Raw genomic sequence first — 14,861 nt, forward strand, 5'->3', positions numbered from 1 at the left:
CGAAACAGACGAGATTACAGACGAAATAAAGTTTTTCGATAGAAATGCTCGCACAGGTCGATTTCTGTTTCGAGGGGGACAACTTAAGATGTAGGTTACGGACGCATAGCGCTTCAACCCTTGCTACTACAACCCTCACCCCCAAATTTTGAATAGGGAAGATGGGGTGAGTGATACCTCATTTGAAAGGTATTTTTATACTGATTTCAGCACAGTAATTGTTTTTTCATTTTATGCATTAGTTCTCGAAATATTCTTAACTAAGTATTTGAAAATGAAGTGGTGTTTTCAATGCACTTGTAGTGTTTTGTGAAAAATCGACATTTTGAGCTTCAAAACAACCATGACTGTGGCTTCCTTCCTAACTAACTAACGCATGAATATTTCGAGAACTAATGCATAAAATGAAAAAACAATTACTGTGCTGAAATCAGTATAAAAATACCTTTAAATTGAGGTATCACTCACCCCATCTTCCCTATTAAAAAATTGGTTGTGGGGGTTGTAGCAGCAAGGGTTGAAGCGCTATGCGTCCGTAACCTACATCTTAAGTTGTCCCCCTCGAAACAGAAATCGACCTGTCCGAGCATTTCTATCGAAAAACTTTATTTCGTCTGTAATCTCGTCTGTTTCGTTTTCAAATGGCCACCCTGTATATTATTATAAAACAATCTGTAGAATTACTACTTTGCTGATTTGTTTAAAATTTTAAAAATAATTATGATGTACACATTGGAAGAACGTGTTGAGCTGGTTGGCCTGTATTACCAAAATCCCGAGCGGCTGCAAGGATATTCGACCAAAACCATCTTGAACGTTGCGTTCGCAAGTACTTAATAGAATTAATTTCCAAATTTGTTGAGACGGGTTCAGTAGTGGATAAAAAATGGGTACCCATTGGAATTGTGAATGATGAAGGGGCAGCTATGGCGGCATTGGTACATGTCCGACTCATGCCAAACACACAATCTGTACCACAACTTTCTGCAGCTTCCGGTATTAGCCAATCTAACGTTTTCAGAATTTTACATAAACACAAGTTCCATACTTACAAAATTAAATTGATTCATGAATTAAATGACAATGATTTGGATTGAAAAGAAGAGTTTCGCGAAATTATTATTAATTTACCGGCACAACTGTAGATTTTGGAGCGATACAAATCCTCATGTATTTCTAGAAGCTCACACACGACATCCAAAAGAACGTTTAGGTAAGAATTTTGGGAAACCATCTTATTGAACTTCTGTTTATTCCTGGTAATTTAAATGGCGAAATTTATCTTGAAATGCTGGAAAATGTGATTGATCCGTTTATAACAGAAACATTAGAAAACGATCCTCTACCACTTGAACAACAATTGCATTTTCAACAAGACGAAGCTCCTCCTCACTAAGCCACATCAATTCGCCAATACCTCGATTTGCAAAACCCTGATCGTTGTATTGGAAAAAGAGGTTCTATAGAGTGGCCTGCCAATTCTCCTGACCTGAACTCTCTGGACTTCTTCTTGTGAGGACATCTTAAGTCCGAGCTTTTTGTGACTCAGCCTGAAAATTTGGACCAACTACGCCAACGAATTGTAAATAAGTGTCGTCAAATAATCAAATAAGCATTTCATTTACGAACGCAAATTTATTTATTTTTTCGATTGTAAGCATGATGAATCAATTCAATTTTTTTTTAATTGTGATTTTTTTGATATTTTATAAGTTTGTAAAAATGGACTTGTACATTTTAAAAATGACCAAAATATTCTAGGTGACTCATTGACCATTGATTTTTAGCGAATACGGTTCATCAAAATCAGGGTTTTCATACACCGTTGTAAAGAGGCTTCCATGACCTTTCAAATGAAGTATTACTCAACCCTTCTCCCTCCTCTAAGGAGTTTTCTTAGGAACATTCTACCACGATTCCGTGCTCTTAGATCTGCAACTATGGTTTTATAAACTTGTGATTTCAAGTGGTCCCACATAAAAAAATCAAGTGGTATTAGATCCGGCGATCGCACAGGCCACTCCACTGGGCCCCTTGGGCCTATCCAATGTCCAGGAAACCTACCATTCAGGTACTGTCTTACCTGAGCTGCGAAGTGCGGCTGAGCTCCGTCTTGCTGAAAGGGTAACTCCTCTTCTAAAAGGTTTTTATCTGTCTCCAAAGCTTCGATGATTGAAAGATCAATCACCATTCCGAACAAATCCAGATACACATCGCCAAGTGAGATTTCTAGGAATGAACACAGGACCAATCAAGTAATCTCCCAAAATACCCCTGAATGATAAACATTTTATCAGAATGTCGTTCATTATCCTTGCAGTAGCCCTAGCATAGTCATTGTTCTGGAAATAAATTTTATACATTTCCTTTCTCTCCCCAACTTGTAGACCATTTTGTAATTTTTATTAAGAACTGATAAAACGCACCTCTAATAAATCTGCAATAGAATACTGAAACTAAATTTTTTGAAAACAATAATCTCTTTGCGTATTGCCTACACCTGGCAGTGCAGATTCTGATAAGCATGCAGAGAAAAATGGCAAAAAGCATTCAACAATATTTAATCACTTTATTGTTTGTTTCTGCTTCGTCTTCGAACAAAACATAAACACGGTTTTCTCGATGCATGCAATCTAATGGTGAGAAATTTGAGAATATGTATTAAATTTTTACTAATACTGTTTGTTAACAATTTTCTTTCAATAGAAATTATAGGATCAATTAGAACATCTAAGTTTTATTTAGTTTTATCGGTACCAAAATTCCATAAAAAACACCCTGTAACTTTGTGAATATTCACTTTAACATAAACTGCAGGTTCATACAAATTCGAATCCATGCATACATTTGTACTACAAAACTACACACTTTCAAATTCCTGATGGGGTTGCAACCCTCTCTAGGGGGTTGCTAGTAGAAACAAGTTCGATATTCTGCATGAAGCTTGAAATTGTTATTTTATATCTGAACACCTACCAATATGTTGTCACTGGAATGTTGAGTTTTTTTTTTCGATATTATCTTGAATTTTCTATGGTTTTGCGATTGATATGAAATATGGAACTTTAAACTGTTATTCTATATCAAAATGCTACATTACGTTGCCATGTTCATGAAACCCGTTAATTTGATGTTATTTGTAAGGAATACAAAATTTCGAACGTCTATATTGCCAGATCCCTTAGTTTGATTTTATCCATTAATGAACTGAACAGTGGGAATTTTGATATTCTAGATTATTATGAAAATATCGAGGAAAATATCGGACAAACGGTCATACAGAAATGAGTTCATGTACGAATTCGTCATCGGTGAGTACAGCCACATTGTTTGAGATCATTCCAAGCTTAAAGTTTGCAAATAACATGTCTACAATTTTCAGATTTTTTGCCGGGAATGTTCTCCGTCATGACGTAACGATAGACCGATCTGTTCGGGAACGACCGCTCGAAAATATTTCCCTGCGAGCCAAATCCATCTCATCTCGCTAAAAGGATCACATTCTAATTATTGATTGGCTGTTTTTGCCTTCAGTTGGTGTAAATTCAAATGGCAATCTCAAAAACCTTTCTCGATTGAAAACATCCCAAAAACACAACGAGAATCTGAAAAATATCAATGAACGGCCTTATCTGGAATGCAGGTAATGACGTCAGAGGCACTGGTATATGACGTCAGCAGATCTGAAGTAGGACGATGGCACAACCGAAACTGGGACAGTGACCGGAGCGAGGTCGCTGGCGGGATCGTAGGAAAGAGAACAGTATCAAAACAAAGGAACCGATTCAACAGGATCCGAAGGGATGCACCCACCGATATTTCTGGATCGTAATAAAGACCCTCACGCAGAATATATCTCCATAGAATTCATTATTATGAATTGATACGTCTCGGAATATCTTTTGTTCTGTTTTATTGTAGGGATATATTGTGACGAAAATAGATCTACTCTCATATCTAATGAATGAAAATCTGTGATTGTATACGACGAATGAGTAAAGAGCCAAAACACAAAAGGATATTCAATTCGGTATGTCATTATTCTCAGAAATTTTTTTTTGGTGTCTCAGAAACATCATATTTTATGGAGACCAACGCAAGGCCTTACTCAGAAAAAATGTCGTAGGCTTTCAAGCAGTAGGGGATGTGGTGGTATGGAATACTCTCCTGTAAAGCGGGGGGCCAAGGGGCCCTATCCTAGAGAATTTTCGGAATTCAAATGTCAAGTGACCCATTTTTAGAACGTTTTTACTCTAAATTAACAAGAGTTTAGGGTCTAAAGAGCTATGGTTTATGGAATGTTCGCTAAAAAATAAAACGATTTTCAAGATATATATGTGTAGGATCCAATTATTGTTCCCTGTAAATAATTGCGATGGTCGACCGGATGCTTGGAGACCTATTAGTTTCTTTTAGTGTCGAGGGCATGACAGTTTCAATTGATTTACAGGGAACGAATTGTTATTGTACATATAATGTAAAAAAGATGTGTAATTCTTCGGGGTGTCGAAGAATGTGTCATGTCGGTTGTAAAACTTAAGAGATTTACTGGGGTTGGGAAAGTTCTAGAACAAGACGGTTGTACCAGATGTGTTACATCTGTTTCTCAGGTTCTAGTCCTTCTAGAATATTCGATTTCCAGGAATCCGCGAAGATCTTTGGGGGCGGTACGGCAAAAGCCCTTATTGGACTGGGGGATGGTACCTTCCCCTAAGGGTGTGGTCAAACCGAGAGAAGGGAGGTCTATATTCGAGAGAGGGTAGTTCCAATCGGCAGAGAGCACAGTTCAGATTAAACCGAAGACGGGTACAGACGGTACAGTTCAAATTATGCCGAAGACGGGTACAGTTGAAATTAAGCCGAAGACGGGTCAAGTTCGGTCGGTCAACTTAAGGCGTAAGACGAAAAGACGTTTCGCGGACTAGATTAAGACGAGTCGCGAACAAGTTAAAGACGAGACGACCGAAAACTTGAAGTACGACGAAGACGTGATAAACGAAGACGTTTCGAGTAATCAACAAACGAGTTAAAAGACGAAATTCAGTACCGTAGTGAGAAACTTGTAATTAAGACGTAATTAGGATCTTCTCAATACTGAGTTCGTACTGTATAATTGTGGCTTTGTAAATAGATGAAAATAATTCAAAAGAGTTTAATTATTACAAATTCAACAAAGTCACGGAGAAAAAGACGAAAGGCCAGGTAATCGAATCATACCTCCAGACGATCGATTAACCAAGCCTACATATGTATTGGTTAAGGGGTGTTGGAAAACTACAAAATGTTACTATCTTCTTTATTTCATCAGCCGAAGTTTCGATCCTTGATTGAGAACTTCTTCAGGACTTCTGCAATAAAAACAACATACAAGTCAACATAAAATATAGAAAACAGGAGACATGTTAAAACGCACCGAAATGCGAAGAGCTATCAGATTAAGTTGCACTGAAAGTCATTAAGTACTGGGGGAAAACAACCACAAACAATAGTCGTCTGTATCACAAATAAGTCCATAGGTTAATAATCACCCTAACACTATCAATCTTCTAATTGATTGATTACCTATTCTGCGATGTGGCTAAAAAGTAGAATTGGTTGTGCCGTTTTTGATTAAAAAATTAGGAAATAATTTGTGATTAGAGAGTAACTATAATCCTTAATCATTATTCTTTTACTAATTATTATCAAGGAAATTCACGAATCCATGGATTTTTCATTTCAAAAAGCAGGCCTCCCTATGCCTTTTTCGAATTTACGCTTCACATCCCTCTACTGTTTTTTTCGAATATATGGATTGTGATATATCTAATGGTGGGACATTCGATTGCACATTATATGCGATCTAATACATCAATTCCCAGTTGTTTTCAACTTGTGTATAAATTTTTATTTCCATCCATTTTTATTGCAAGAATTTTAAGGTAAAATTTATTTTCGTCCACAGAATTGGTCATCGAATGACCTTTGATGTGATATATCATAAACAATATTTTTCCAATAAAAAAAGAATTGTTGAGGATTAAGGCCATAAACCCCCAACTCCAAACTGCATGCATTTCTCAAAATTCAAAAATAGAAATAGGCAGGTAGGAGGATATTTCCCAATATTTATTATTTCAAGAATAAGCACCTGACACCAATCACAAGTTGTCAATTTTGTGATAAAAAATAGCTTAACAAATTCTTTTTTCAGTCACACCCTCAAGCAATCGAATATCCTTTCATTTAAAAAAAAAAACACTAGAGGGATGTGAAGCGTAAAGGGTGTGGTGCGTAAATTCCAAAAAGGCATAGGGAGACAGGCTTTGAAATGAAAAATCCATGGATTCATGGATTTCCCTTAATGAAAATTAGTGAAAGAATAACAATTTCTCAATAAAAAACAGCACAACCAATTCTAGTTTTAGTCACATCGCTGAATAGGTAATTAAATCACCTTTCATCTGATGTATTACAATCCATATATTCCCATTTTAAAAAATCAAGTAAGTGGGTGCGGAGCGTAGAGGGTGAGAAATATCAAATACAAAAAAGCAAACGATAAATTGCTTTTGAAATTGAAAATCTACGATTGCGAGTATTTTCCTTGATAATTCTTCGTACAAGAATTATTGACGAGTTGCGTTACTTTCTTGGCACATTTTATAAATAATTCGAAAATATGAATCGAAGCAGCTCGCCTCAATGCCCTTTCAGATAATCCAAGACAAACTTTCTTCATATATGCACTCCTCGAAAGGATCAAATTTAAGTTAAATATCTTGTGAAGGAAAGGATCATTGTGAAAAAAACTTGAAAAAATCAAACTTTAACATCCTGTATCTCGAAAACGAAGCTTTTGCGAACGCATATTTGTAAAACTTTCTTCTTAAAATGATCCGAAAAATCTGTCGTTTTCATTTGTACCTCCAATTTAGGAACACCTTGTATAAAATTTGATACAAAATTCGTTAGCTAATGATGATCTTCCTAATTCGGGAACAGAATTGACGAGTTAGGTACTTCGAATTATTCCATATCAATAACAGAGGTCAAAGAGTTCGTCCTAACGAGAGGGTTAATAATTATTTCATTGAGTTGCCTCTATTCATTCATAATTTTTCGATGGACGTTTCAAACGAGGATATGAAGGCAGAGTCAAATTTTCGATATTGAATATAATTCCTGGAAAATCAAGCATCCAGGGTCGCATACAAGAACTGTACTCCAGAATGTTGACCTATTTAGAGGTTATTGCCCATGATTGTGCTATTCACAGTTCAATGACAGCAAAGTTACGTAAGTATTTCAATCGTGTTTTCTTCCTCAAATTATATCCGGAGAAATTTGATTGTTCCTATCTAATGTGTTGATGAGTAATGAATTACCTACACACACATTTCACTGTTTCAGTAACAGTAACATTATATCTTCGACCTTGAATTCCTGGACGTCTAACATGTTAGATGCTTCCAGAAATCACAGGGTGTTGGAGTGCAGGAGACAAGGTTTACATCCAAAGCACATATCGAACAGCTCAAATCATCTTTAGGCATCTACTACTGACTGAGTGACGAATTATCAATATGGATCATATTAAGAGTCAGATTAATCCCAACAATTATATGAAAAATGTTGAGAACATAAATAACATTAATTACTATCTGATTTATTTGAAAAGATTTAGTGAATTTCTTCATCCGATTTTTTAATCTAACACATTCTAAAACAGTGATAATTTCACTAGGAGTCAATTTTTTTGGAATATTTCCCTCCTGTCAAAAATTCTATGTATATGGAGAACAATTATCGAAAATTACAGCGAAAACATCACTGCCCCAAGTGTTGTTCCTGCTACCAGATCCCTTCTTAGTCTGTGAATAGCTGAAAGAGGCTTTATCTACCACGTCCGGCTTATGTTTCATGTAAATGCCTAGGCATTTCAGTATGCGTTGTTTAATTCTGGAAGATAAATGGTGTTCTAATTTTTGGAGAACGTTGGTGTTAGGTACATTATCGATCTAGTATATTCTCAAGGAGCACTACATTTCGAAAGCTTCCAACCACTTCATCGACGATTGGGTCAGTGATCAGGACTCAACATCGAATAGAACACCTTATAGATGAACCTGCTGTGAATATAAATTCAACGTCAAAAGTTGACCTTCGAAGTCATTTTTTGAGGACCTATAGACGGGTAGTCTCAACCAGTACCATAAGGAGACGATTGCATTCCCCTAATTTAAGGGCAAGAAGACCTTTAAGAGTACCTCGGTTCTCACCTGGACATAGAGCTATTCGTCGCCAATGGGCAGAACACCATCAAGACTGGCTGTTGTCACAAGGCGCAACGTATCTTTTAGGACGAGTCACGATTCGGTTTACAAAATGATAGTTGATGAGAAAAGATTTGAAGAGGTCCGGGTAGATTAGAGCGACTCAATTTTGCCTGGGAAGTTGTACCCTTTCAAGGTGGATTTACGTAAAAAACATCATTGAACCAATCATTGTTTCTCTGCGCAACGAATTTGGGGATAATTTCATTTTTCGGGATGATAATGCCCCACCACACAGCACACGAAGGGTTCAAAACATTCTTCAAGAGAACAATATCCAGAGAATGAACTAGTCAGCAAACTCACCAGGCAATCATCCAATTGAGAACGTATGGGATTACTTAGGGAGAGCAAAATTCAATCGCCAAAACCCACCTTCAACATTTCAGGAATTCAGGAGAATGGAAAGAAAGATATGCCTGAAAATTTCACTAATGACTTGATTCGTGGGATGCCTAGGCGTATTGGGCAGTTTATTGAAAGAAGAGGTGGTAATACGGACTATTGAATTTGGATTCAATTGTGGAATAACTATAATTAATCAAAAATTAATAAGCGATCAATTCAGATTTTTTTCTCATTTTTCCTATTTTCTCTCATCCTGTATAAAGCAAAGAGTAACAAACAAAGATTTTCTACCAAATATATTGAAGATGAGAAAGAGGAAAATATTCATCTCATTTCCAGATTGTTTATTTCTTGAGAAACCTAGTGGGGCAAGACTTCTGACGATGTGTGTATAAAATCGCCCCTATTGAAAAATCTGCACAATCCATCAAATGATTTTCTGTATGAAAATGCCGAGATAAAGTCAATGAAGGAAAGTTTGATGAGCCTAAATAAGTCTTTACTAAGAATTAGGAGATGTAGAATACATGTGTCACAAGAGCCCAGTGACAAACCACCCAAAAAATGTTCAACTAACATTTTGATTTACACACTATTCAGTGCAATAACAGAACCGTGTAAAAAAAAGGTTTTTTCTGTTTTGTTCAGATGGTTATGCAAAGAGATAATAGTATTAGGCAGGAGGACTTCGCTCGAGAACTTTTGATTTTTTCAATGAAAAACTGTTAATATCCTCATTTGTAAGTTCATCGAAGGAGGATTAAGTTTTTGAGTGTTATGAAACCGACGTACCTAACATGTTCATCTTCAGTTGAACCAACAACAATTTTTCTCATTTAATAAACATTCATCGAGCAGTTAGTGGTGAAATGATATTATAGAACTTCGGCTGCCGACCTGTATATCTTTGCAGCAGTTTCGGGATGGCGAGAAATTGGCCAGGTCACTAGGTCAACCTGTGTATGTGCTACATTACTGAATGGTGATGACGTCAAATCTTCAAACGGGGCATTGATCCGAATAGGAATCGTTGTTTTGAAATTCAACGCAGATGAATGAAATGACAATAAGATCAAATCGATGAATGAGTATCTACTTATATTAATTATTATACGAGTATATTCCCGATAGAAGATGAGTTATGTTTATACCTCTTGTTGAGAACTCCCATAATCAAATTATCCCTATTTCTATGGATATTTCAATAATTCATCTTATTGAGCGCTCGTTCCCGTATTGCGCCCTAAATTATTTCCTCCTATGATGTCTGCATTTTTCGAATTTTGAGCCGGGAATAATAAGTCGATGTGTTTCAGCTCACTGATCACGAATCTGTGGTCAAATTCAACAATTACTTCCGTTCGACAGTTAACACCAAAACATTCGAAGGAAAGATACTGAATCTTCGAATCTTTAGGGTAGGTTCAGATCTCTAATGGCGATTCAACAGTATTTTTGGTTGAATCGATCAACTGTAATTCTATTAAATTGGAATAATGAAACACCGGATTTCTCAATTAATATATTGAATTTGGCTGTACAAGTTATGTGTTTACAAGGTAACAGCTACGAGCGTACTGAATATGGTACCCCAATTTCCTGGGGATGTTAAGCGTCGCTTTGGATTTTGCATACCAAAGCGCAATCCAGGTCCCTGATTGGTCCACGTCTTCGTTCCTTGCCCTTAGATGTGACTTCAGGATGACCATATGTAGCGCCAATGTGGCGCCAAGGATGCTCTTGTTCTATTTATAGCCCTCGCTGTACCTGCAGGGGTTGGTTTTTCGACCTAAATGCGTCTTTCTGAATATTCAACTGCCCGTAAAGTTTGCGTGAAATTCAGTTGACGCAACAAACAGAGTTAAAATTCTGCGTATGGATATAATATAGCAATTACAAACTTCGTCCAAATTTTCTTGTCGATTGCATCATCGTACCAAAGAATGTGTATAACAACAATTTCGAGCTTTATAAGGAATTTTATATTTATCGCGTCACCAAAACCATAAAAAATTCAGGCAGAATATCGAAAAGACATTAGCCATTATTGCCGTATCATAGATCTGACTATCTGAGATTTTACTTTGCATGCCTATATCTGAAAAAATCTTTTGAGTGTTCATTTTCGATTTATATTCAATTTCAGAAGGATTTTATGTTATTAAGGATAACTAACCGACAACAGCGATATTTTATATAGGCCCAGGGGCATATACAGAGGCGGGGGGGTTGTTGACAGAGGCGCGCACACCCCCCTTGAACGATGATTGGAAAATGAAAAAAATACATCCATTTTTTCATTTTTATATGAATTTGGTCTAGTTAATTTCTGCATAATGTGTTTATTCATTTTCACAACGATTGAATAATTTTTTCTACAACCCTACAACCCAGCTTTCAACCCTTTTCCCTCACATATTTTGTGTCCCAAAGAGTCACTTTCTATATTGCGCTATTGGAGGCCACTAAAAAGTTATGAAAACATACGCGGTGTTCCCTTTAAAAATCACCCATTTGTTGGGTTTTTTTTTAACACCCTGTATTTTAGAGAATAATCTCCCAAGATGCAGAAATAAAAGTAAAAGAAGGCTGTTCTCCAACGAAATTGCTAAGATGTTTACTTCGGTAGCTATGAAAGCGCAACGTACGATTGCAGGACTTCACCTATACACTGTGTCCGTAAAGTATGGAACAAATTCATTTTTAGCTAAACAAACCATTTTAAGAAATAATCCTGAAACACATAGATTTTTTATTTTAATTTATCGTATTTTAAATTAATAATCTAATATACAGGGTGGATTTCTTTCGAGTAATGACGTCACCGCAATATTTTTTTTTATGGAACACCCCCATTTTGTCTCAATTTTCGGATTACTCTAGCTGAGCTGAATATTTCTGCAAATGAATTTTTTTTCAAATTATTATTGGACATTACAAGTATTGTAATGAATTATTCGTAATTGAAAATTGTATTGTTTTATGGATTTCTCAACATACCCAAAGAAAAATTAGATATATTCGTAAGTAATTGCACAAGTGCATCAAAATTACCGATAATTTTGCATGACAGCGTGTTGTCATAAAAACTGCATGAGTTCATTTTCATTTTTGGAGAAAGAGCCCGACACCGAAGGTGGAGGGCTCTTTCTCCAAAAATGAAAATGACCGAATGCAGTTTTTCAAGGAAAACACGCTGGAATGCGAAATTATCCGGTCATTTTGATGCACGAGTGTAATTCGGGGGAATATTTCCCGAATAAACTGTTACATCACTTGTCAAACTGATGTAGAATGGAATTGCCATAGATTCGAACTGTGTAAGATGCATAGAAACTATGCATCTATGAACAGAACAATTATCGCAGTGCAGTTTCGCTTCCTACAATGCAATTATCGCTGTAATTTTCGATAATTGTTCTCCAGATACATAGAATTTTTGACAGGAGGGAAATATTCAATGAAATAAAAATTTTAGTTATCCAAACATCGAATTTTAGTTAATTCCTGTGTTTTCCGGAAATCACAGACTACTCAGTTAGGAATTGCGGTTTTAACTCATTTAAAGTTCTTCCTCGATTACTCTTGAAGTATTCACTTTAGGTATAAAGTTTGCTTAAGTAACCACCACTATTTTTGTACGTATAATCGACTGAAATAATGAAAAATATAGGTTCTAATTTGAAAATCTTGAGTTTTGAGGAATTTGACTTGTCCAAGTTCATAATCTTCTTATAAACACCCTGTACATTTTTGGTCCAAACCGCAAGTAGTCTTGTAATACTACAGTCCATTCAGGAATTATTGACATCCCGGGTGGCTTTGGAAAATCGAAATTAAGTTGGTACTGGCTCATTCAGTAACATTTTGAATTGCAGATTTCGGGTTGGCATTGGAAATGTCATTGACAGGAGGTTAGATTTCAGTTCGTTTGTGTTATTGGTTTTGATCGAAGAAATTTTGAAACTTAAAAGTTGTATCAATTTCAAACATACATTGATTAGTTTATTTGAGTATTTCTCACAGTACTGTTTGAAAAAAGAAGAAGGCAAGTCATTACAACCTTGATTATTAGTGGAAGAAAACCTGTGCAATACGATTTCACCTTCAAAGAATCATTGAATGATTTGATTGTTACCAAAAGCCGAGCCAAAAGCAACTAATATATCAGCCTGGATGAAATTTGACCAAAAAGCATCTGGATTTCAATCAATCAAAGACAACATTACATAAACTTAATTGGTTACAAGTTCAAAACAGTTAATGAAAGGAAAATTCTTATTGATAAACAGAAAAATATAATAAGTTGAGTACGATTTTATGTTGAATACAGAGAATATTTGCAACATAATGCGAAATTCATTTATCTGGGTTATTTGAAAATGCCAGCATTATTCAACAGTGGACTCTAGAAAGAAAACAAAATGTTTTTCAAGTATATTCAAGGGTAAAAGTAGAAGGAGTACTATTTTGAATGCTGGATATTTGGATTTTTACCTGGATGTTTTGTTTTGACAGTGGTGATCATGAGGATTATATAAATCTATGAAGAGAGAATTATTTTATAATTGGATTGCTAAACAAAGTCTTGGCATTGCATCTATAGTTTATTTATATTCTATATTGAAATTAAGTATTGTTATATCTGTTTTTTGTTCTTCAATGAGTAATCCAAAAATCTAATAAATCCCAATTGATTTATAGAATTTTTACTGAGTATTTAATCGAAAAATATATTCAGAAGAGTAACTTCAAGAATTTCTTCACCGCTTACCCACTTGAAGATAATAATAGAATGCAATAAAATTTTAAAATTCACAAATTAAAAATAATTTCATTCAAAAATGCTTTTAGTTAGTGAGTCAATGCTGTTATGGGTAAAATAATTTATGTAATTCAATAGAAACTAGTATAAAAGCATTTCAATAAAAAACAGAAAACTCGAGTACAAATAGTACCTATATTTTTCATACAAGTTTAATCAATCATTCATGTCATGAACAGCCTCAATAAATAGTGACTTTAGAAAGTAATTTGCACATCAGCTGATAAATTGGTTCCAATTTTGAAAGTTACAGTACAACTGTGATGTCAAAATTTTTCATATACTAAATGGATTCTTTGAATTTTATTACTGTCTTATTATGATATGGCTCTTCCATTCACTAAGCTACACTATTCAAATTTATCAACCAGTTTTTTCTGTTTTCTTCACCAGTTTAGACACCACAGTTGAAATGATCCAGAAGAGTTATTTGATAAGAATTTTGCAAGCAGGTTGGTATCCAGTGTCCATCAGTAATGCAACCATTTTTGAAGAGCCTTTAGTGAAAAGGAATATGCATATTTTAATGATCTTCAATGGGATCTTTCATGGGCGACTGTTAAATGAATAGATATCTCTTCATTGGATTTCCTCGAAATGAGATAGCATTTCACTATATTTCTACGTTATATAATCTGAATTTCAATTTATGAAATCATGACTGTATGCGTCCCTTCGTAATAATCGTAATTTCGAAAATTCAGGATCTTTTGGATACAAAAATGATGAAAATAATTCAAACTGGTTATTTATTTGATCTATGATGAACCATAGCCATTTTTAGTGATATTTTTGTAACCAGAAATAAAGCCGCGACTAGACGTTCATGGCCTACTTCGATGTCAATAATTCCTGAATGGACTGTACGTATTTGCAGAATCGAAAATGGAAAAGGTTTTTTCGAAAAAAAAATGTATCTGCAGAAATAATCAAAAATATGTGTTTCCGACGCCACCATTTTATTCATGAAAATCCCATTAACTCATGAACCGTTGAGTTTTTACCCAAGGTATGGCATATTGTTGAAAATGTCATCAAAAAAGTTATCTTATGGTGCAATAATAAACTGTGTGTGCCATTCGAAATAAGGAAGAAGTAGTCTGTTTCCGGTATAACCATTGGCATTGTCTCAAACCCCAACATACAAATTTTCAGCTTAAAATTATGATTCGTTTTCCATAAACGTCTAATAGGCCAAAGCGGTGAATAACTCTGTATAGTTATATGGCTTAAAAAATTCTAATTGACGTATGTATGAACTGGCGCTCAGAAGCTTTTAACTTCACGTCAGTGCTTTCTCCATAAAATGTTTTCCAATTAGACTCATATATCGAAATTATTCGACAATAATGCGTAGTATAAAATTACCATTT

Source organism: Harmonia axyridis, chromosome 2 (assembly GCF_914767665.1).
Source record: "Harmonia axyridis chromosome 2, icHarAxyr1.1, whole genome shotgun sequence".
In the NCBI taxonomy this organism is placed as follows: domain Eukaryota; kingdom Metazoa; phylum Arthropoda; class Insecta; order Coleoptera; family Coccinellidae; genus Harmonia; species Harmonia axyridis.